The sequence below is a fragment of the Alligator mississippiensis genome, chromosome 6 (assembly GCF_030867095.1).
Source record: "Alligator mississippiensis isolate rAllMis1 chromosome 6, rAllMis1, whole genome shotgun sequence".
Classification (NCBI taxonomy): domain Eukaryota; kingdom Metazoa; phylum Chordata; order Crocodylia; family Alligatoridae; genus Alligator; species Alligator mississippiensis.
This window is the reverse complement of record NC_081829.1, coordinates 51460481-51484906: the sequence shown is the minus strand read 5'-3', so window position 1 is coordinate 51484906 and position 24426 is coordinate 51460481.

Sequence of the window (24426 nt, the reverse complement as noted above, 5' to 3'; positions counted from 1 at the left end):
TTTGTATATCCTGCACACAATGCCATATATATATATATATATATATATATATATATATATAGTATATGTATACACACACACACACACTCACCAGTTCATACACATACAACCCACCTACACATACACAGAGGTGAGTTCCTAAGTTGTGTGTTGTGATGTGTATGTATGCATGTATGTGCTTGGTGTACTTGGGATACCTGGGGAAAGGTTAAGGTAAGAAAGTAGAAGTGTAGGAAGTGAAAGTTGCTGGGAGTGAAAGTCACCGGGACTGGGATTAGAACCAGTAGTCTAGAGGGGCTTGGGCTGAAGAACTGAGGCTCGTGGGTAACTTTAGGTTAATTTATCTTAATTGATTAAAAGACAATGCCCAAAGCCTGCAGGACAGGGGATCAATGCCGGCACAGAGGCTGGGACTGGAGACAGAGCTATGGGGGAGCAGAAAAGGTAGGTGGGGAGAGGGAAAATGGGACTAAGGGAAAGTGTGAGTGTTAAAGAGGGGCTTTGGATGTGGGGAGCCAGAGGATGGCTCCAGGGCAGCTAGAGAAGTTGCATGGAGCAGGAGTAGGTGCTGGGAGCTGGAGAAAGAACTGCAGGACAGCCACAAGGAGCTGGGAAGCTACAGGGGTGGGGAGGAGGACTACAGAAGGTGTGGGGGAAGCCTGAAAACAGAGAGATGGACAGCAGAAAGTCACAAGAAAAGAAGCAGGAGAGACTGAAAGGTGGCAGGAGCAGCGGGAAAGCAGAGAAAGGCAGCAGAAAGTCACAGGAAAAAGGCAGTAGGAATTGAGAGGAGATTGGGAAACTAGTGGAGAGGTGTGGGAGCTGGAGCTGAGAGAGAAAGAGAGAGAATGAGGCTGGAATTTAAGATAAGGAAGGGACTGGGATTTAGTAAAACATGACCCAACTCAGGGTTGCAAATGACAGTGGTTTTATTGAACAGGGGAGATGGTGACACAATGTTTTATTGGTTCCCTTGTGCACACGCACACGCACACACGCACACACACACACTGGCAGCAGGGGTTAGAGAGGCTAGGTGCAGGGGCTAAAGTCTACTGAAGTCCAGGAGGAGAGAGACAGAAAGAGACAGACAGAGAGAGAGAGAGAGTCCATATTGTAGGAGGAGGTGTGCAGGTAATATCTACATATCCAGGCTGGAAAGGGGTCTTTGTCCAGGAGGTGTTGTCCACAATGGAGTCACTGGCAGGGCCTCTGGGTGGATAGGTGGTGTGACATGGTGCTGGTCCAGATGGAGAGGGCGTCCCATTGGGTCTGTCTTCACTGCCTTTTTTTATAGGGGCAGACCTTGTGTGACCCTAGTGACAGGAGGCATGCCCATGCAAGGGTCATCCCCTGGCATACTGAGCATGTGTGCTCCATGCAGGGATGTGCAGTTTCGGGTGTCTGTAATGGTGGCGTACAAAGGCAGAGTTGCTGGTTCTGCAGGGTCTTTTGTCTTTCAAATGCTGGGTTCTTGTCTCTGTTCCTGGGTGAGGTCTGTGGTTCCTGGATGAATCAATGCAAGGTAATGGCCCAGTCATTACAGGCCATTCAGCAGGGGCCTGCTATCATTGTATTTCAAATATTCCCAATCATTCTCATTCATCTGGGAACCAATTTACATGGGAGGGGTATGTGACTTATACAGTTGCAACATGGGATGCCCAGGCAGAGGACACAAGATAGAGGCTTGGCATATAAAATGGAAACTTGACATAACTGTGGTTCACTTACAAACACAGGCCTAAACCATACAATATCCATATGAAACAATAAAAATCAATACGAAAATGATAATACAATATACAACAGTAAGAATCAGTACAAAACTAATAATAATACAATATAAAACAGTGGATATCCAAACCAAAAACTTGCTTCCAAAATAAAAATATTAAAGCTTATTCTAAGTCTGAGCTCACTTATACTTCTCTACAGGGAATAGAGAGGGAGAGAAAAAGTCAGAAATGTTTGGAGAAGAGGAGGGAATGCATTTTAAAAGAAATAAAAAAAAAGATAAACTGGGGGATTTGCTACTTTGCCTGCAGGAGCTGGCAACTTAACAGGGTCTGCTGGGGCTGCAAGAGGTTCATACCTCAGGTACCACAGACCCCTGCTTACCTGCAAGCAGGCAAGGGTTGTCAGGGGTCCCTGGGCTCATGGGGGTGCAGTGGGCTTACACCTGCACATCTCGCACTGGAGCCAGGACTGTTATTTGTCCTTGATGACCTAATTTTAAGAAGCAGTCAGAAGACTCTTAGTAACAGTAAGGCATAATTTATATTTGGTAGCCCAAGAAGGAGAGCATTAAGTCACACAGCAACTGATGGGTAAATATATGCCAAATATATCTTGCTTGGATCCAAAGCTCAGGATTTCAGTTTTCATGTTTAGTAGTTTTGATTTATTAAATTCCATTTAATTTTTTTGGAATGGATCAGTGCTGCTTTAATGCCAAATGAATTTATTGCGCAAGTGACTAATGCCATAGTAATATAGCAACTCCGAAAAACTGTTAGGGCTACTATTGCTGTTTTCATATTAACTTCATTCTTTCTTCCATATTGACTCTTGGGGAGAGTTAATGGCATCATTTTGACACAGTCTTGTCATTCACTGAGGTATGTTCTCAGTAACTAATGTGGAAGGTAGAACTACATTGGTACCATGAAGAACCAGTTTTTTAAAGGAAACTTCACTTCTTAAAATAAAATAAATAAAAAGACTTGAAGTCAATTTGTTTTCTGTTGGAAAGGCTCAATAATATAGACCTACTGCATCTTAGGTATATAATGTTAGTTTGGACTAAATGGGAACAGATTTTTCCCCATTTTTAAGTGCAGCTTTTTGTATCATAAGAAGTAAGACCTTGTTTCTGTAACTGGAATTTGGTAGCTTATTCTTTGTTAAAATATTTGCAAGCAGGAGGAAAATTTCCCATTAAACAGAAAGCACAAGAGAGAATGACTAACTATCTAGACTATTTACCAAGTAAATAAAAACAAACACAATGCACAACATCATCATCCAATGATTAGCACAAGCTAATAATATCTGACGAGCCTGCTGTTGACATGTAACCCATACATGGCACAAAAGTCAATATGTTTAAGCACTGAAAGCCTGTGTCTCACAATGAATTAAAAATAAGCATGCTTGGAAAACTACTAGGGGGTACTTCAAGGGTAAGTCAATTACTTCTAACTTCCTGCAGTCACACACATTAAGGAAACTTTACTAACATGAATGAAGTTGTAATTATTAAGGGCAGCAAGCACAATCAACCACCATGCCTGTTTTTTTCTGAATATGGGAAAGAGCTTAGAGATAACGGATCACCTTTTAGAAAGTATGCTGATATCTGATTATGCAAACAGACACCTAGTGGGATTTTTCCAAACTGCCAAGATACCTAATTCTTATTGATTTGGGAAATTACAATCCTAGACCCTTTTGGAAACCCCACTAAGTACTTAAATACCTCCTGAAAATGGTCCTTTGAGTTTACAGTATTGGCTTTAGGTATTTTTGTGAATAACCTGTACCAATCTAAAGACAAATGGTTAATGACAGAGAGAAAAGTTCAAGAAGAGAATACAAAGAATCATACTAAAGTGATTATTGCCATTCCTCCTGTGCACTAGAAATAATGGAGCATCCCATGCTCCTTTCTCAGTAACACTGACAGACATGTTACTCCTGCTTCCATGTACTCAGATCCAGGATTGTGGTGGTAGTGGTGGGGAGAGTCTCCTTTTCAAGAGTGTTGGACATATACAGTGAAGAGAACTTTCTGCATATGAGCCACATAGAGAAAGAGATGGAGCCAAGAGTATGAGTGCTGCTGCTATTCATACTTCCCCTTCCTCCCTGCCCTTATGCACTGAGTTTAGCACTAGGGAAAAACAGTGAAAAAATGAAGAGGTGATGAGCAGTGGCAGAGTTCAGGACCTGCTTTCATGAAGCTCCAGAGTTTGGGCTCTGAGCTCACTATGCATGCCATGCATAAAGTCCGTATCTGCCCATGCCTTCTGCAGTATGTTCAACTTTTGAGAAAAGGATGCAGGGCTAAAAGACATGGTGTTGTGTTCCCAGTTGGTGATAGCTTTAGGATGGTAAAAATGTTGCACTTTGATGTACCCAACTGTTTCATTGATTTATTTATACTCTTTTTCTCCTGTGTGAAGTAATGCAGAGTTAGTAGGATTGGTTTTACTTGGATATTATTGAGACATCACCAGATATTTTTTTACAAATCCTAGGCCCAATTATACTGCTAATGCTAAATATATTTCACTAAGCTGTTTTTGACATTTCTTCCATGGGTTTGGCATATCTGTGTACAAAAGAGATTCTGAAGACTATTGAGAAAGGAAATGACCTATAAGTGCTTGCTTATTTCAGGTAAAGGGAATAATGTGGGTTTCTTTTGCTCCCAGCAGATGGTAGATTTTTCCAGGTGTCAGTATAAATCTATATCAGTAAAACAATAAAAGCACATGCAAGCTATTTATATAAAATCTGGAACCTGGTAGCTAGATAAAAACGAGCATAAGTGAAATTTCTTCACTGGGTAAGAGATGGAATTACTAGATCCTGAGTAGATAATCCATGATGTTACAAGCCTATAAACCAGGGGTGGGTAAAATATGGCCCACAGGCCAGATTTAGCCCATTGCCACATCTCAAGCAGGCTCTAAGTACCACTCCACCCTCAAGGTCAGGGCCCCCCATCTCTCTTGCCATGACTTGTTGGTAAATGAAAAGAAGGAGGGTGTTCAGTGGTGTTCTTTTCCCACGTAGACCTGAGGATGGGGTACTCACAGGTGCACCACTCTGGGCTCTGGCTCCCATACACCCTGTCCACTCACCAACCACTCGGGTATTCCAGTTTTGGTCCCAATGATGTACTTTGGCCCTTTGACTGTGGGGTCCAGCATTGACTTGGATAATTTGGCCTGCTGCCGGGATGTTGGTAAACCTGGGGCTTAGGTCCCTGGTCTAAAGTGGTTGAGCCACAGTCATCTGATGTCCTACAACAGGAGGGACACCCCTTGGGTATTTTAATGTTGAGGGGCTGGGGATTGCCTGTCCCCAGCCTGGTGCCAGGAACTACTCCCCCTCCTCTGCTGCGGAGCAGTAACGGCAATGCTGCCACAACAAGCACCTGGAGGCTCTGTCCAGCCAACGTGCTCCCAGCTGGCTTCCTCTCCTCTCCCTCTGGCTTTCAGCAGGGTTTTAAAATTTCCCATGGCAGTGGCATCAGCTGCCACAATCAGCTGGCCACTGCCTGACCCAGGAAGCAGCTGATTAAAGAGCCAGGGAAATGCTGGCTCGCATAGATCCTGCTCCGCCCCCACCCATTTGGATAGTTAGTTTCCCAGGGTACAGGGTGCTCCCTCTCCCTCCCCCTCTCCAGGAATGCCAGGGGTTGCCCCCAGTGTCCCTGGCACCTGTGGGGGCTTTACACCAGCACAGACCTCCCCTCTTAAGCTGCCTTCTGGTGTCTTGGTATCTTGCTGTGTATCCCAAGTTGCCTGATGTTGCTTCTGGTGTGCTTGGTGCACTTCCTCAGCTGGCTTCTCCAGACTGTTGTATCTGGAGAGGAAATCTGCCATGAAATTATCTTTACCAGGGCGATGTTCCACTGTGAACTTAAAACACTGCAGAGCCAGTGCCCAGCAGGTTCTGAGGGTGTTCTGTAAGAACCGAAGGTAAGTGGGGCGGAGGGACCCGGCACAGCTGAGCCGGATCCGGAGGGAAAGCCCCCCAGGTCCCATATAGCTGAGCCGGTAGGGAGCCACGCTCCCGAGCCGTGCGGCGCGAACAGAGCGCGCAAACAGGCGCGCTCTGTAAGAGCACGCCGGCGTTTGCGCCGGCGTTCGTGCCGGCAGGCGGGCAGGAAGGGCCAGGAGTGGGACTCCTGTAGGGGTAGGGCGTAGACACCGCACAGGTCTACAAACAGCAGCTTATAGAATGGTGTCTACGAGGAGTGCTGCTAGGGCCCCTGCCCAGGGGGACAAGGCTACCCGGGGCAGGTCTGAGGCCTCCACCCAGAACGAGCCCATGGGGGAGCTGATGTCCCCCTACCTCCTGGCCTCTGGGGGATCCCCAGCAGGGCCAGGGGGGGCAGAGATTGGGGGCCCCCACACCTGTCCGGCAGGTGCCTGTCTTAGGGCTCTGGAGGCACAGGTGAGGGAGCTCTGGGAGGAGGTTAGCAGGCTGAGGGGGATCAGGGAGGCGGAGGATGAAATTGACAGATATTTCCTTTACCTGCAGGCCCAGGCACCCAAGGAAGAAGCAGCCCGGGGAATGCCCTCCACAGCAGAGTGGCAGACGGTCACAGCCAGGACCGGAGCAGCTCACAGCGAACCGGTACCAGCTTCTCCAGTCCGACTGGTGAACAGGTATGAGGCCCTGGCGACCCTGCAGGAGATGGAAGGGGAGGAGGAAACCCTTGGGCAAGAAGAAACACCACGTTCTTCACACTCCGAACAGGTCAAGAGATCCACGAGGACCCAGAGGAGGAGGCGACGAGTGCTCGTCATAGGCGACTCCATCCTGAGAGGTACGGAAGGACCCATCTGTCGCCAGGACTCCTCGGCATGAGAGGTATGCTGCCTCCCTGGAGCAAAGATTCGGGATGTGACGGAGGTAATCCAGGCCAGGATCAAGCCCACCGATTACTACCCCGTGGTCCTAGTCCATGTAGGTACTAATGATGCGGCCAGGAGAACCCCCGATCACCTGATGGCGGACTACAGTGCTCTGGGTGGCATGCAGAAGGAGTTCGGTGCACAGGTGGTTTTCTCTTCCATCCTACCAGTGACCGGACACGGAAGACGGCATGAGAACTGCATCAGAGAGACCAACTGGCGGCTTCGGCAGTGGTGTCTCGAGGCAGGCTTCGGATTCCTGGACAATGACCCGCACATCACGACGAGGGACATGCTAAGCTGGGATGGGCTTCACCTGTCCCCCAAAGGTAAGCGTGTGTTTTCTACTAGGTTGGCGGATCTCCTCCGGCGGGCTTTAAACTAGGCTCGTCGGGGGGAGGGGAGTATGAGGACAGGGGAAGCTGTGGACCACCAAACCATGTGGCACCCACAAGGACAGCCCAGCCTGAAGAAGGGGAACATTGGGAACCTGAAAGCCATGGGGAGACCAGCACTACAGAACAGGTAAGAAACAAGAAGATAAGAAACAATGGGCCCCTTGGGACTCGGAGCGGGGGGGCAGCAAAGGCACCAGTCGCAGGGCTCAAGTGCCTATATACTAATGCTAGGAGCATGGGGAACAAGAAGGATGAATTAGCGCTCCTGCTTACACTAAACACCTATGACTTAGTGGGGCTAACATAGACCTGGTGGGATTCATCCCATGACTGGGCGGTACATATTGAGGGCTATAGATTGTATAGAAAGTACAGGTCGGGGAAGAAAGGGTGGGGGGGGTTGCACTTTATGTCAGTGAGCAATATACATCAACCCTCATCAAGACAGAATCCAAGGTTGAGGAAGTAGAAGGATTGTGGGTTAGGCTACATGGGGGGCAAGGAGAAAGGGATTTGGTGGTAGGGGTCTGCTACAAACCCCCACAGCAAGAGGAAGAAATAGATGCGGGGCTCCTGAGGCAACTCTTGGAGACCATAAAAGCTAAAGAGGCGGTAGTCATGGGGGACCTAAACTACCCGGACATCTGCTGGGAGATGCAGACAGCAAGGTCCCATCGCTCACGCAGGTTTCTAACCTGTATACAGGACCTCCACCTGACACAGGAGGTGCATGGTCCCACTAGGGGGAATGCCATACTGGATCTGGTATTGGCAACAGGAGATGACATGATAGGGGACTTCCAGATCGGTAGCCATTTGGGAGACAGTGATCACCTAATAATAGAATTCAACATAAGACGGCGAGTGGGTAAGGTAACTAGTAGGGTGAAAGTGCTAGACTTTAGGAAAGCTGATCTCAATGCACTCAGGCGATTAGTCAAGGAAGCACTGCAGAGTAGGAGTTTTGAAGGGATGGGAGCCCAAGAAGGGTGGCTGTGCCTTAAGGAAACGATCCTTCGGGCACAAAGCAAGACGATCCCTGTGCAAGGCAAAAAAGGGAAAGGGGCCAGAAGGCTTCCATGGCTGACCAGAGAAATCCAGGGCAGCCTAAGGGCCAAAAGGGGAGCACATAAAAAGTGGAAACAGGGTGAGATCACTAAAGATGAATATACCTCCTCTGCTCGTGCTTGTAGGGAGGCAGTTAGGTGGGCCAAAGCTACCATGGAGCTGAGGATGGCAACCCAAGTAAAAGACAACAAGAAATTGTTTTTTAGATATATTGGGAGTAAAAGGAAGGCCCAGGGAGGAATAGGACCCCTGCTAAATGGGCAGAAACAATTGGTGACAGATAGGGGGGACAAGGCTGAACTCCTCAATGAGTTCTTTGCCTCAGTGTTCCTAAGTGAGGGGCACGACAAGTCTCTCACTGGGGTTGTAGAGAAGCAGCAGCAAGGCGCCAGACTTCCATAAGTAGATCCTGAGGTGGTGCAGAGTCATTTGGAAGAACTGGATGCCTTTAAATCGGCAGGTCCGGATGGGCTCCATCCGAGGGTGCTGAAGGCACTGGCTGACATCATTGCAGAGCCACTGACAGGAATATTCGAATGCTCGTGGCGCACGGGCCAAGTTCCGGAGGACTGGAAAAGGGCTAATGTGGTCCCCATTTTCAAAAAGAGGAGGAAGGAGGACCCGGGCAACTATAGGCCGGTCAGTCTCACCTCCATCCTTGGCAAAGTCTTTGAAAAAATTATCAAGGCTCACATTTGTGAGAGCCCGGCAGGGCAAATTATGCTGAGGGGAAACCAGCACGGGTTTTTGGCGGGCAGATCATGCCTGACCAATCTAGTCTCTTTCTGTGACCAGGTTATGAAACGCCTGGACACAGGAGGAGGGGGTGGATGTCATATACTTAGACTTCAGGAAGGCCTTCGATACGGTATCCCACCCCATACTGGTGAACAAGCTAAGAGGCTGTGATGTGGATGACTACACAGTCCGGTGGGTGGCGAATTGGCTAGAGGGTCGCACCCAAAGAGTCGTGGTGGATGGGTCGGTCTCGACCTTGAAGGGTGTGGGCAGTGGGGTCCCGCAGGGCTCGGTCCTTGGACCGATACTCTTTAATGTCTTCATCAGCGACTTGGACGAGGGAGTCAAATGTACTCTGTCCAAGTTTGCAGATGACACAAAGCTATGGGGAGAAGTGGACACACCGGAGGGCAGGGAACAGCTGCAGGCAGACCTGGATAGGTTGGACAAGTGGGCAGAAAGCAACAGGATGCAGCTCAACAAGGAGAAATGCAAAGTGCTGCACCTAGGGAGGAAAAATGTCCAGCACACCTACAGCCTAGGGAATGACCTGCTGGGTGGCACGGAAGTGGAAAGGGATCTTGGAGTCTTAGTGGACTCCAAGATGAACATGAGCCGGCAGTGTGACGAAGCCATCAGACAAGCCAATGGCACTTTATCGTGCATCAGCAGATGCATGGCGAATAGATCCAAGGAGGTGATACTTCCCCTCTATCGGGCTCTGGTCAGACCGCAGTTGGAGTACTACGTGCAATTCTGGGTGCCACACTTCAAGAAGGATGCGGATAACCTGGAGAGGGTCCAGAGAAGGGCAACTCGTATGGTCAAGGGCCTGCAGACCAAGCCCTACGAGGAGAGACTAGAGAACCTGGAGCTTTTCATCCTCCACAAGAGAAGGTTGAGAGGCGACCTTGTGGCTGCCTTTAAGTTCATTACGGGGGCACAGAAGGGAATTGGTGAGGATTTATTCACCAAGGCGCCCCCGGGGGTTACAAGAAACAATGGCCACAAGCTAGCAGAGAGCAGATTTAGATTGGACATTAGGAAGAACTTCTTCACAGTTCGAGTGGCCAAGGTCTGGAATGGGCTCCCAAGGGAGGTGGTGCTCTCCCCTACCCTGGGGGTCTTCAAGAGGAGGTTAGATGAGTATCTAGCTGGGGTCATCTAGACCCAGCACTCTTTCCTGCTTATGCAGGGGGTCGGACTCGATGATCTATTGAGGTCCCTTCCGACTTTAACATCTATGAATCTATGAAACCATCTGGAAGCTGTCTCTGCTGCAGTGGGAAGCAGGGTAGCACCAAGAAGTGCCAGTAGCATAGGCACAGCTCCTGGCACAGGTCCAGGCAACCCCCTAAATACTGATGCCACACTGAACACCTCCCCCGCCCCCACCATGCACATCAGCTAGGAGCTGGGTTGTTCCAGAATGTGGCTTGTAAACATTTATGGCACCTCAGCTAGAGCATTAACTTGATTTGCTATGTATTTATCTTGTCCTCTGCAGTAGTTATTATCTGCTAGTGATTGTACACCTTTTTAATTCATATAATTTAGTCTACTGGAAGGCCAACTACCATTCATAATTGTATGTCTTAAAATATGCTTCCTATGGAAAACCAAACTTGAGTAATGTTTGGTTGGAGAGAGGAATTTTATTAGCTTCATAAGCAGTTAACTCAGTTTGAATTTGCTCTGACTTGGAAAATTGCAACCCTCCCCTCCCCACCCCAGAAAAAAAAAAAACTATTCATCTGTCAAGTGTTCTGTTGCCTGAAATCTGCAGGCTGAGCCCTGTAGACCACTTGGCAGCAGATGCAAGTAGCACAGCTCCTTCCTTGCAAGCTGTGCTTGCTCCAAGTATTAGGGGGAATGGGTTCCCTGTTACATTCCTGTCCATAATTACCTTCATTCACCTGAATCAAGATCGTTTTCTGAAAAATTATTGTGAGTGGGTTGTGGTTGCTAACTCTGTCTTCCTCTGCACTCACCTGTCATGACTTAGATCAGAAAGATAACAAGACAGATTCAGTGATATTGCCTCATGCAGAGTTAGTAAAGCCACCCAGGTAGTGGTTTCTCACATGTTAACTTTATTGCTTAGCAGGAGATTTGGTAAACAGCAAGAGCCTCGCTAGTTACTTCACTAGTGAGGGAAACCCAGGCTGCCATTAAGGGAACCAGTGCCCAGTGCCTCAAAGATACATTGTAATCATTACAGTCCTGGATGCTAGTTGCCTCATTAGCACGGCCTGCTGTCCACCTCTTCAGTTTATGTCTTGTGCTGGGAGTGGCCCTGGCTCGTCCCTCACTGTCTGCACTGCTATGCTTGAGGTTGCCATTTATCCCACCAAGTAGGGGCTCAGTCTCGTTCTTCTGGCCACCTCCCACCTCAAAGACCTCCACTTCTCTCCTGGGTTCCCACAAAGCCACTTAGAAGAGCCCCAGTTCTTCCCTGGACTTCCCTGGACCCAGAAGAGCTACCGCCACTTCTGGGTAAGTACCTAGTCCTGTGGCCGATATTCCACCATCCAGAATCCTGTGGTTCCAGTGTGCTGCAGACTCATGAGTCTGGATCCTTGCACTCCTCTCTTCTGAGTCTTGGTTGCCTCATGTAAGTCTTCTGGTGCCCAAAGGCAAAATGCCTATTGCCACCACCGAATTTATACTGACCATGGTGGGCTAATCACCCAGCCTTCACCCTGGTGTGTGATTCTTTCCACCTGGTGGGGTGCATTGTCAGGTCATCTTGTCTGACCTGACTCAGTAACAGGGCTCCTGCCTAAGCCCCTGTTACACACCTCCCCCTTTAGTTCATCAATCATCCTGGGGAAGTAATAAGAAAGAGAGAACAAGTAACAACAACAAAGAGATAGACAAGAGGAAAAAAGAAAGAAAAGAAATTTCTCCAAAGCTGGCATCTTCATCCTGCATCAGCCTGGTGCTCTGTGGCATCATCCCATCTTTCCTCCATGCAGGGAGAGGAAGTCAGTGTTCACACTCTTCTTTCCTGCTCAGTGTCTTACTGTAAAATAAAAAGGTTGTAAGGCCAGGGACCATCTCATCAGCCTGGCATTATCTATTTTAGCTGTTTGCAGCCAGTGTAACAGGGCATGATCTGTGATAAGTATGAATTTCCACCCTATCAGGTAATAACAGAAGAGCTCCACCCCCCACCAGATGGCTAAGTGCTCACACTCAGTCATCAAGTAGTGGATTTCTGCTGGGGTCAGCTTTTTGCTGGCAAAGGCTATGAGCCTTTCCTCTCCCCCTTCCTCCTGGAAGAGAATTACCCCTAGAGCAATTCCTGAGGCATCTGTCTGCAAAAAGAATGTTTTCTGGAAATTCAGGGTGTATAACACAGGATGCTAGCATAGGGCCGTCTTAAGCTGTTTGAAAGGGCAGAGGGCTCCTGGGTTCTACCTGAGTGGGTTCTGTTGACCCTTGGCCAGCTCCATTAGGGGTCCTGCTTTTTCTGAGAATCCCTGGATGAATGATTGGTATTATTTCATGAAGCCTAGGAATGATCATACTTGTTTAAGCATTCAGGGCAAGGGATGTTTTCAGATGGCTGCTACTTTATCTGCTACTGGCTTTATGCTACCTTGTCCCACTATAAAGCCTAAGTACTGTGTTTCCCTCTTCCCCAGGGCACATTTCCAGGGATTGGCCATTAGTCCTGCCTGTCTGAGTTCTTCCACGTAAGAGCTGGCGATGGGTCTCCCAGTCTGGCGAGAAGACAATAATGTAATTGATGGACATGACTGCACACTCCTGGTGGGTTGCTCGTACGTGCTCCATCAGCCACTGAAAAGACGTGGCCACCCCATGTTGCCCTAATAGCATTCATCTAAATTGAAACAGGCCCCACAGGGTACCAAAATCCATCTTCTCTGTGTCTGCTGCCACCATGGGGATCTGCCAATTGCCCTTTGTCAGGTCCAGGGTAGATATGTACTGGGCTTGGCCGACTTTATCCAGCATGTTATCTACCTGGGGCATGGGGAAAGCAACAAACATCACAATCTCATTTACCTTGTGACAGTCACTGCACAGGCATATGGAGACATCCGTCTTCAGGACCACCACCATCGGGCTCCTGCATGGGCTCCGAGATTCTTCAATGATCCGTAGCTTCCTCATTTGCTTGAGCTCCTGTTTTATGGATGGCTACAGGTGGCAGGGCAGCTTCCTCCAATAGTCACATACTACTCATCCTGGCGGGGTTAGGATCTGGTGTTTGACCCCCTGGCTTCTCCCATTTCCTCTCTAAACATGTCCCAGAACTCATATGCTAGGGATCTCACATTCTCCTGCTGTTCTGGGCTCAGTTGGTCATTGATCCCCAGCCCAGCTGGGGGGCCTACCTGGTTAAGGGATATTGTGGCCTCCTCCCCTTCTTCTAGTTCACCTGGTTCCCTCATCAGCCACCCCTCTCTTTGGTGCCACTTCTGTAAAAGACTGATGTGATAGATCTGTCATGTCTGGGTGTGTTCCATCTGTAGAACCTTGTATAATACCAGTCCTGTGTGCCTCATATCTTAAAATGGCCCCTGCCACCGAGAAAAGAGCTTGTGAGAGTTATCAGGGAGCAACACCAACACCCAGTCTCCTACCTGAAATTACCTCTCAGTTGTCTGCAAATTGTAATGATGTTTCTTTGCCTCTTGACTTTGGCCCAAATTCTTTCAAGCTATCTCTTGAACCTTCTTCAGCCATTCACAAAAGTCTATCTGCATCACTCGGTGGCATCCTTGGCCCCTTTTCCCCATTCCTCGCATATTATGTCCAGCAGTCCTTGTGGGCTGTGACCATAGACCAGCTCAAACAGGGCATACCCCATGGGAGGCCTGGGGTGCCTGTCTGATAGAGAACAGTAGGGGTTGTATCATTATATCCCACCCTCATGGATCCCCTTATATGCATGCCTGAATCATTCCCTTCAAATTGTGATTGAAGTGCTCGACTAAAACATCTGTCTGAAGATGATAAATGGATATTCAGAGCTGCTTAATCTTTAGGGTTTGACATACCTCCTTCAGGATCCTACACATGAAGTTCTTTCCCTGATCAGTAAGGATTTCTCATCTAAACCTAAATTTTCACAATGACTGGTATCCAAATGAAATAAAAAGGACATTTTAAATAGCGAGCTCCTTTAAAAATCACTGTTAATATAGTGGAAAAGAAAGAAAGAAAGAAAGAAAGAAAGACTTTTGACTTTTAAGAGACCTTTATTCCCCGGAGGGTGATGACTCGGAGCCAGTCAAAAGCATGTACAAGGACGCCCAAAGCTCTGGGCCTCGTGGACAAGGCCTGGGCTCATGGCCTGCAAGGCCTGCCCGTACACGCTAGACAAAAAAACACCAACCAACACAACGAACATAAGGACTATTTACAGTATTTACAGTTCTGCCAGCAGGGACACCCATGGAGGCCTCCGGGGTCGACCCGCACGAGCAAAAGTCCAGGGCCTCGGCCCGCTTGATGCGTCTCTGCAGCTTGAGCAGCCGGTGGCATCACAGAGCGAGGATCAGGCGTCCCGCCTCGACCCGGCACAGCACCCCCTCGAGGGCCCAGCGCTCCTCAAAGGCGGGCACCGTCCGCCGGAGGACAGCGTGCTCAAACTCGAGCGAGAGGCGGGCCCGCACCAGCAGGCGGAAGAGCTGCAGGGCGTCGACCATCCCGGTGCCGCTGAGCTGGTTTCGCCGGCTCTTCAGGGTGGCCATCTTGGCCTGGCCCAGCAGGAAGTTGGCCAGGCTGACCGTGGCCCGCTCGGCCGCCCGGTATGGAAAGGAGTGGACGTAGGCGTCTTCGGAGAGGTCACGGCCCAGTACCCGAAGCAGTGCGCCCAGGGCGGCAAAGAGAGGCTGCAGCCGGGGGCAGTCGAGGAAGGCGTGGAAAATGTCCTCGTCCAGCACCCCCGGGCAGAAGGGGCAGGCCGCCGAGGCCGCTGGGTCCAAGTGACGCACAAAGGTGCCGGTGGCTAGGATGCCGTGCACGAGCCGCCACTGCAGGTCGCCGGTCTTCTTGGCGATGGGCGCCTTATACAGCGTGCACCACGCCGGGGTTCCGGGCCGCGCCAGGCGCCGCCGCCACGCGGTGTCAGGGCGGCCGGCGAGCACCTGGGCGTGCCGGGTGCGCGCCACCCACATGTAGAGGCCCTTGCGGGGCAGGGTGCCAAAAGGGCAGCCCGTATTGCTGCTGGGGGGCACCGGGAGCCTGAGCAGCGTGTTGGGCCGCTCGGCCAGCTCGCCGGGTACCGCTGGGATGACGGGTAGCGGTGGGAAGGCGTCTTCTGCGGCGTCTGCGGCGGGGAGGGGCCGGCGAGTCTGGAGATGGGCTTCCAGGGCGGTCGCTGCCTCCGTCGGGAGGGCGGCCCTAACGGCCCGCAGAAGCCGCCCCGCGGTGCGGACGGAGCGCATGGCCAGCCGGGCAGCCAGGGCCTCGGGTGACAGCCAGTCCGACCGAGCGGGGTCCAGGAGGTGCTCCAGGCGGGTGGAGCGCGCCTCGACGAGAGCTGCCGTGAGGTTGGCGGAGGCCAGGCTCGGCACGACACGGTGCAGGGCCGGGTTGTGGACCAAGGGCTCTCGAAGGAGCTGCGGGAACCGCAGGTGCCTGGCCTGGGGACAGAGATGGAAGGCCGCCCGCCAGGCCCGCACCACGCTGCGGTAGAACGGGGGAAGGACCGCCCCGTTCAGGAAGGTGAGGTCCAGTTGAAACAGCTCCCGGTCAAAGCCGAGGCCCCCCACTCGCCGCAGGAATCGGCACGCCAGCTGTCGCCACGGGAGGTGGCCCTCGGTGTACAGGAGCCGCTGGAGGGCCTGCAGCCGATAGGCGGCCACCCTGCTGGCCAGATCGATCAGGCCCTGGCCCCCCTCGCCGGTGGGCAGGTAGAGGGCAGCTCGTGGGAGCCAGTGGCGTCCGTCCCACAGGAAATCGACCAGGAGCCGCTGCAGTCGCTCCAGTAGCTCCGGCGGAGGGTCCAGCACCGCGCAGCGGTGCCACAGGGTGGCCGCCGCCAGGTTATTGATGACGAGGACGCGCCCCCGGTAGGAAAGGCTGGGCAGGCGCCAGCGCCACCGCTGCAGGCGGGCCTCCACTCCCTCCTCGAGGCCGTCCCAGTTGCGCGCCATGAAGGTCGTCGGCCCCAGGAACACGCCCAAGACCTTGAGGCCCTCGCGGCGCCAGGCGAGGCCCCCCGGCAAGTCCGGCGGAGGCCTGCCAGTCCATGCGCCAAGCAGCAGAGTGTCACTCTTGCCCCAGTTGATGCGGGCGGAGGAGGCGCGCTCGTAGGCCCGCTGGCAATCTGCCAGAGCCCGCACGTCTTCCCGGGTGGCGAGGAAGACGGTGACGTCGTCCGCATAGGCCGACAGCCGGAGACGAGGGCCAGCGGACGGGCCCGTGGCCGATGGCAGGGCCACCCCACTCAGGCGGCGGCGCAGCGCGTGTAACAGCGGCTCGATGGCCAGGGCGTAGAGCATGCCCGACAGCGGACAGCCCTGGCGAATGCCCCTGCGCGCGGGGAACGGAGCGCAAAGCACCCCGTTCACCTTGAGCAGGCTGGAAATGTCCCGGTACAAGACCCGGAGGGCCCCGGTGAAGAGGGGCCCAAAGCCAAAGGCCTCCAGCGTGCGGAAGAGGTAGGCGTGGCCCACGCGGTCAAAGGCCTTCTCCTGGTCGAGAGAGAGGAGGCCGACGTCGAGGCCAAAGAGCTCGCTGGCCGTGAGCAGGTCCCGCAGCAGGAACAGGTTGTCTTGTATGGTCCTGCCCGGCACGCAGTAGCTCTGCTCGGGCCCGGTGAGAGAGGCCATGACCGCGCGGAGGCGGGTGGCCAGCGCTTTGGCCAGAATCTTGTAGTCCGCGCACAGCAGGGAGACCGGCCGCCAGTTCTTCATGTAGCCCAGGTCTCCCTTCTTGGGCAGCAGGGTCAGCACCGCTCGGCGGCAGCTGATCGGCAAGACCTTGTCGGCGAGGCTCTCCTGGAAAACGCGCAGGAGGCTGGGGCCGAGGAGAGGCCAGAAGGTCTTGTAGAACTCGGCAGGCAGCCCGTCGAGGCCCGGGGCTTTGCCGGAGGCGAGGCCGGCCGTGGCGGCCGCCAGCTCTTCCAGGGACAAGTCCCGCTCCAGCTCGCCGGCCTCCAGGGCATCGAGACGCGGTAGGCCCTCGTGGAGTTCCCGCGTGGCCTCGGGGCACGACGGCTCGGCCGCGAACAGGTCGCGATAGAAGGCGACGGCACGTTCGCGGACTTCGCCCGGCTCTGTAATGACCCGGCCCTCAGGAGTCTTGAGATGGTCCAAGGCTTTGCTCGCTGCCCGCCGCCGCTCCAGGTCGAAAAAGAAGCGGGTCGGGGCGTCGGTTTCCACCAGCTCCTGGCAGCGGGCGCGGATCCTCGCGCCGCGGGCCGCGCTCTCTGCCAAGTCGCGCAGGCATTTCCTGCGGAGCCGGAGGCTCTCGCTCAGTGCCGCGTCGCTGCCGGCGGCCAGCAGAGCAGCCTCGAGCTCCGCCACGTCCTCCTCCAACTCCCGGATACGGCGGCGCGTCTCGTTCGCGGCCAGCTGGGTGTACTGCTGGCAGAAGGCTCGGGTCTGGACCTTGCCCACGTCCCACCACAGCTTCCAGGAGGAGTGGCTCGGTCTCGCAGCCTCCCACCTCCGCCAAAAGTGGGCAAAGCAGTCCCGGAAATAAGAGTCCTGGAGCAGACTAATGTTCAAACACCAATACGGTGCCCGTGCACAGGCTCTCCCCGGCAGGCTCAGTTCGCTGAAGGCCAGGCCATGATCTGATAGACCCGAGGGAGTGATGCGGCTGCTGCGCAGGAGTGGCAGGTGGTGCCTGGTGATATAAAGGCGGTCGAGGCGAGCCATGGTGAGACCGCCGGCACTCGTCTTGGCCCAGGTGTACTGGCGCGCATCGGGATGCAGGGCTCGCCAGACGTCCACGAGGTCTGCCCCCTCCAGGGCAGCTTGCAGCTTGCGAGCGGAGGGCAGGTGGGGCTCAGGCCCTGTGCGGTCGAGGCGCGGGGCAGTGGTGCAATTGAAATCGCCCCCGAGGAGGAGCAGGTCATCATCCTCGCTAGCGTCGCGCAGGAGGGCAGCCAAGCTCTCAAAGAAAGCGACCCTCTCCTGGCCATCGGAGGGCGCGTAGATGTTGACGAGCAGCAGACGGTGTTGCGCGAGGGTGACGCGGACGGTCAGCAGGCGGCCGGGGACGACCTCCCGCGGCACCGCCGCGTCAAACTGCAGCTGCGGCGATAAGAGTGTCGCGACCCCCGCGCGGAGGCTGGTGCCGTGGCTCAGGAACACCTGTCCTCGCCAGGCAGCCCGCCAGGCCGCCTGGTTGAACCTGTCAGAGTGGGTCTCTTGTAGGAAGGCGATGGCCAGCCTCTTCTGCCGCAGGAGCTCCAGGACGGCCTCGCGCTTCACCGCGTCTCGACAGCCGTTGACGTTGAAAGTGCCAATGGTTGTGGCTGCCATGGGGGTGGGTGTGGGAGAGGAGGAGCAAAGCAGAGTGCGGGTGGAAGAGCGAGCACCCAAGAGCAGAGCAAGGCAATACAGACAGGTCAGGGAAGGCCTACCGTGCCCTACTCTAGTCGAGGGACCCGCCCAGGCCCCACTCCACTCTCACCCTCTGGGCAAGCTTGTCCAGACGGTAGGCCATCTGACGTGTGCCCCGATCTTGCTTCATGAGCTTGACTGCCGCCCTGGCAGCCTTGACAAACACTTTGGGGTCCGCACACCACTGGGTGATGTGCCCCGCTACATTTTTCTGCCCCTTGGTTAGCTTCAGCAAGGACAGGAGTCCCCCATAGTCAGGAGAGACCCAGGGGGGCTCCGCCAGCTTGGGGTGGATGTTGCCCACGGAAGAGCGGCGAGGCCACACCCCCGGCGGGAGCTCGCCCGCAACTGCAGCGTCGACCCCCTCGATGTCCAGGCACATCAGCCGCCTCTCGTCGTCCGAGTCGAGGACCGGCTCCGCGAGGACATTCCCTGTCTTCTTGGGGGGGGAGGGGCCATCCCGCTCACGACGTCTCTTGCGAGACTCCGAGAGCTGGATCTCCATCTCGCTAACGTCCCCATCTGCTCCGGTAGGCTGGGGCGTGACCAAAGGGGCAGCGGGCTCTCCCGCCACCCCCGGGGCCAGGCCACCGGAAGAGAGACATTCGCCACTATCCCTGCTGCCGCCTGACTCCGGAGGCTGGGGGACAGGCGAGGGGAGGGGGACCCCTGAAGGCCCCTCCCCCCCACCCGCTAAGTCTGCCTCGTCGGTGGCTACATCCGACGGGGCGGGTGGTGTGGCGGCCGGAACGGGGTCCGGCTCTGTAGTGGGGGGGTCCTCGGCACTGGCCGAGGAGGGGTCTGTCAGGGATGGGGTGTCCTGAGAGGCCCCCCTCATCTCCCTCTCTTTTTCGGGTGGTAGGGAGGATGCCCGAGCCCCATCATGCGATGAGGCTCCAGCACCGCAGTCTCCGGCCACCCCAGCCACTTCGGCCGGGGCAGGCAGGGGGCAACGGGAGGCGTCCGCCTCTCCACCCGGTGGGGCTGCCGCACCGAGGGCAGGGGGCGCCACAGACGGGGGAGGGGGCGGCGGGGCCATGGTAGCAGCACCAGCCCCTCGGCTGGACGATGGCTTCCCGCTGGAGACCCCGGTCCCCTGAGATGGAATGGGGGTGGAAGGAGGTCGGGAGGAAGAGCTCCCAGCCTCCCTGGGCCTGTCGCGTGCCCCAGAGGTCGACGCGCCGTCTCTCGGCGCTGCCGCAGGCGGCGATGGTCCGGCCGCCTTGCCCCGAGGGCACTGCGCGGCCAGGTGGGAGGAGCCCCCGCACTTGAAGCACGTGGTCTCTCCCACAGACAGATAGATAATAAACCGCCGCCCCTCGAGCGTGAGGCTCAGGGAGCGAGGCAGCGACTGGGGGCCCTCCTTGAGGAGCATGAAGACCTGCCTCCGAAAGGACAGGACGTGCTTGCCCTGAGGGTTCTTGTTTCCCATCGGCAGGCGGCGAAAAGGACTCGCAGGAAGCCCATAGGCCTCGAGTCCCCTGGCCAGCTCCCGATTGGAAACGTGCGGTGGGACGTTGGAAATCACCACCCTCACTGCCTGAGTCTCTAGGGGCGTGACAGGGTAGTGGATGCCCGCAATGTCCAGGCCCTCCGCACACACCCTGTCAACCAAGGCGGGCTTGCTCAAATAGATCATCGGGACCGTGTTCACGCGCCCCGCGTAGCGGATGGTACGCCATCCCAGGAGGGCGGCCAGAGCCTCCACGCAAGCCTCGAGCCCCACATGGAGAGGGGCATGAACCCTCAGGCCATGAGACAGTGGGAGGTCCTGAGAGACATCCTCATGCCAGCTGCCAGGCGTAGGAGCCGCCATTCCTCGCCAGGACAGGGTTAAACTGCGAAGCGCAGCAAAAAAAAAAGAGCCTCAGGCTGACACGGGGGACTGGGACTGGGAGGGGGCTGAAAACGCCCCCAAATCGGCCTGAGGGGGGGCAGAGCAACCCTGCAGGGGCTCAGGGCAAGCCCCAAGGCAGGGGCAGATGGCAGGGACCAAGGGAAGGGGCCCTGGAGGAGGGAGGCAGCAGAAATCAAAGGGACAACTCAGGCGGGGGTGGGGGAGGGGCAGAGGCAAACGAGGCTGCCAGAGCCCAGGGGAAAAAGGCTCAGAAAGTGGGGGGAAGGGGCAGGGAGGGGGTCCCCAGGGACAGGGTGGGGAGAGGCAAGGGGTTTTTTGGGGGGGGGGACAGGAAAAGGGGGGCAGGGAGTGCGAGGCAACGAGCTGAAAGCACCTGAGCTGGAGGAGCTTAGAAGGGCTTCAGCTGTCGGCGGCCATCTTGAAAGAAAGAAAGACTTTTGACTTTTAAGAGACATTTATTCCCCGGAGGGTGATGACTCAGAGCCAGTCAAAAGCATGTACAAGGACGACCAAAGTTCTGGGCCTCATGGACAAGGCCTGGGCTCATGGCCTGCAAGGCCTGCCCGTACACTCTAGTCAAAAAAAAAAACAACCAACACAACGAACATAAGGACTATTTACAGTATTTACAGTTGTGCCAGCAGGGACACCCATGGAGGCCTCCGGGGTCGACCCGCACGAGCAAAAGTCCAGGGCCTCGGCCCGGTTGACGCGTCTCTGCAGCTTGAGCAGCCGGTGGCATCACAGAACGAGGATCAGGCGTCCCGCCTCGACCTGACACAGCACCCCCTCGAGGGCCCAGCGCTCCTCAAAGGCGGGCACCGTCCGCCGGAGGACAGCGTGCTCAAACTCGAGCTAGAGGCGGGCCCGCACCAGCAGGCGGAAGAGCTGCAGGGCGTCGACCATCCCGGTGCCGCTGAGCTGGTTTCGCCGGCTCTTCAGGGTGGCCATCTTGGCCTGGCCCAGCAGGAAGTTGGCCAGGCTGACCGTGGCCCGCTCGGCCGCCCGGTATGGAAAAGAGTGGACGTAGGCGTCTTCGGAGAGGTCTCGGCCCAGTACCCGAAGCAGTGCGCCCAGGGCGGCAAAGAGAGGCTGCAGCCGGGGGCAGTCGAGGAAGGCGTGGAAAATGTCCTCGTCCAGCACCCCCGGGCAGAAGGGGCAGGCCGCCGAGGCCGCTGGCTCCAAGTGACGCACAAAGGTGCCGGTGGCCAGGATGCCGTGCACGAGCCGCCACTGCAGGTCGCCGGTCTTCTTGGCGATGGGCGCCTTATACAGCGTGCGCCACGCCGGGGTCCCAGGCCGCGCCAGGCGCCGCCGCCACGCGGTGTCAGGGCGGCCGGCAAGCACCTGGGCGTGCCGGGTGCGCACCACCCACATGTAGAGGCCCTTGCGGGGCAGGGTGCCAAAAGGGCAGCCCGTATTGCTGCTGGGGGGCACCGGGAGCCTGAGCAGCGTGTTGGGCCGCTCGGCCAGCTCGCCGGGTACCGCTGGGATGACGGGTAGCGGTGGGAAGGCGTCTTCTGCGGCGTCTGCGGCGGGGAGGGGCCGGCGAGTCTGGAGATGGGCTTCCAGGGCGGTCGCTGCCTCCGTCGGGAGGGTGGCCCTAACGGCCTGCAGAAGCTGCCCCGCGGTGCGGACGGAGCGCATGGCCAGCCGGGCAGCCAGGGCCTCGGGTGACAGCCAGTCCGACCGAGCGGGGTCCAGGAGGTGCTCCAGGCGGGTGGAGCGCGCCTCGACGAGAGCTGCCGTGAGGCTGGCGGAGGCCAGGCTCGGCACGACACGGTGCAGGGCCGGTTTGTGGACCAAGGGCTCTCGAAGGAGCTGTGGGAACCGCAGGTGCCTGGCCTGGGGACAGAGATGGAAGGCCGCCCGCCAGGCCCGCACCACGCTGCGGTAGAACGGGGGAAGGACCGCCCCGTTCAGGAAGGTGAGGTCCAGTTGAAACAGCTCCCGGTCAAAGCCGAGGCCCCCCACTCGCCGCAGGAATCGGCACGCCAGCTGTCGCCACGGGAGGTGGCCTTCGGTGTACAGGAGCTGCTGGAGGGCCTGCAGCCGATAGGCGGCCACCCTGCTGCCCGGATCGATCAGGCCCTGGCCCCCCTCGCAGGTGGGCAGGTAGAGGGCAGCTCGTGGGAGCCAGCGGCGTCCGTTCCACAGGTAATCTACCAGGAGCCACTGCAGTCTCTCCAGTAGCTCCGACAGAGGGTCCAGCACCGCGCAGCGGTGCCACAGGGTCGCCGCCGCCAATTATTGATGATGAGGACACGCCTCCGGTAGGAAAGGCTAAGCAGGCGCCTGCGCCACCGCTGCAGGCGGGCCTCCACTCCCTCCTCGAGGCCGTCCCAGTTGCGCGCCATGAAGGTCGTCGGCCCCAGGAACATGCCCAAGACCTTGAGGCCCTCGCGGCGCCAGGCGAGGCCCCCCGGCAAGTCCGGCGGAGGCCTGCCAGTCCATGCGCCAAGCAGCAGAGTGTCACTCTTGCCCCAGTTGATGCGGGCGGAGGAGGCGTGCTCGTAGACCCGCTGGCAATCTGCCAGAGCCCGCACATTTTCCTGGGTGGCGAGGAAGACGGTGACGTCGTCCGCATAGGCCGACAGCCGGAGACGAGGGCCAGCAGACGGGCCCGTGGCCGATGGCAGGGCCACCCCACTCAGGCAGCGGCGCAGCACATGTAACAGTGGCTCAATGGCCGGGGCGCAGAGCATGCCCGACAGCGGATAGCCCTGGCGAATGCCCCTGCGCACGGGGAACAGAGCGCAAAGCACCCCGTTCCCCTTAAGCAGGCTGGAAATGTCTCGGTACAAGACCCGGAGGGCCCTGGTGAAGAGGGGCCCAAAGCCAAAGGCCTCCAGTGTGCGGAAGAGGTAAGCGTGGCCCATGCGGTCAAAGGCCTTCTCCTGGTCGAGAGAGAGGAGGCCGACGTCGAGGCCAAAGAGCTCGCTAGCCGTGAGTATGTCCCGCAGCAGGAACAGGTTGTCTTGTATGGTCCTGCCCGGCACGCAGTAGCTCTGCTCGGGCCCGGTGAGAGAGGGCATGACCGCGCGGAGGCGGGTGGCCAGCGCTTTGGCCAGAATCTTATTCTCCGCGCACAGCAGGGAGACCGGCCGCCAGTTCTTCATGTAGCCCAGGTCTCCCTTCTTGGGCAGCAGGGTCAGCACAGCTCGGCGGCAACTGATCGGCAAGACCTTGTCGGCGAGGCTGTCCTGGAAGACGCGCAGGAGGCTGGGGCCGAGGAGAGGCCAGAAGGTCTTGTAGAACTCGGCAGGCAGCCCGTTGAGGCCCGGGGCTTTGCCGGAGGCGAGGCCAGCCGTGGCAGCCGTCAGCTCTTCCAGGGACAAGTCCCACTCCAGCTCGCTGGCCTCCAGGGCATCGAGACGCGGTAGGCCCTCGTAGAGTTCCCGCGTGGCCTCGGGGCACGATGGCTCGGCCGCGAACAGGTCGTGATAGAAGGCGACGGCACGTTCACTTACTTCGCCCGGCTCTGTAATGACCCAGCCCTCAGGAGTCTTGAGATGGTCCAAGACTTAGCTCGCTGACCTCCGCCGCTCCAGGTCGAAAAAGAAGTGGGTCGGGGCGTCAGTTTCCACCAGCTCCTGGCAGCGGGCACGGATCCTCGCGCCGCGGGCCGCGCTCTCCTCCAAGTCGCACAGGCATTTCCTGTGGAGCCGGAGGCTCTCGCTCAGTGCTGCGTCGCTGCCAGCGGCCAGCAGAGCAGCCTCGAGCTCCGCCATGTCCTCCTCCAACTCCCAGATACGGCGGAGCGTCTCGTTTCCGGCCAGCTGGCTGTACTGCTGGCAGAAGGCTCGGGTCTGTACCTTGCCCACGTCCCACCACAGCTTCCAGGAGGAGTGGCTCGGTCTCGCAGCCTCCCACCTCCGCCAAAATTGGGCAAAGCAGTCCCGGAAATAAGAGTCCTGAAGCAGACTAACGTTCAAACACCAATACGGTGCCCGTGCACAGGCTCTCCCCGGCAGGCTCAGTTCGCTGAAGGCCAGGTCATGATCTGATAGACCCGAGGGAGCGATGCGGCTGCTGCGCAGGAGTGGCAGGTGGTGCCTGGTGATATAAAGGCGGTCAAGGAGAGCCATGGTGAGACCGCCGGCACTCATCTTGGCCCAGGTGTACTGGCGCGCATCGGGATGCAGGGCTTG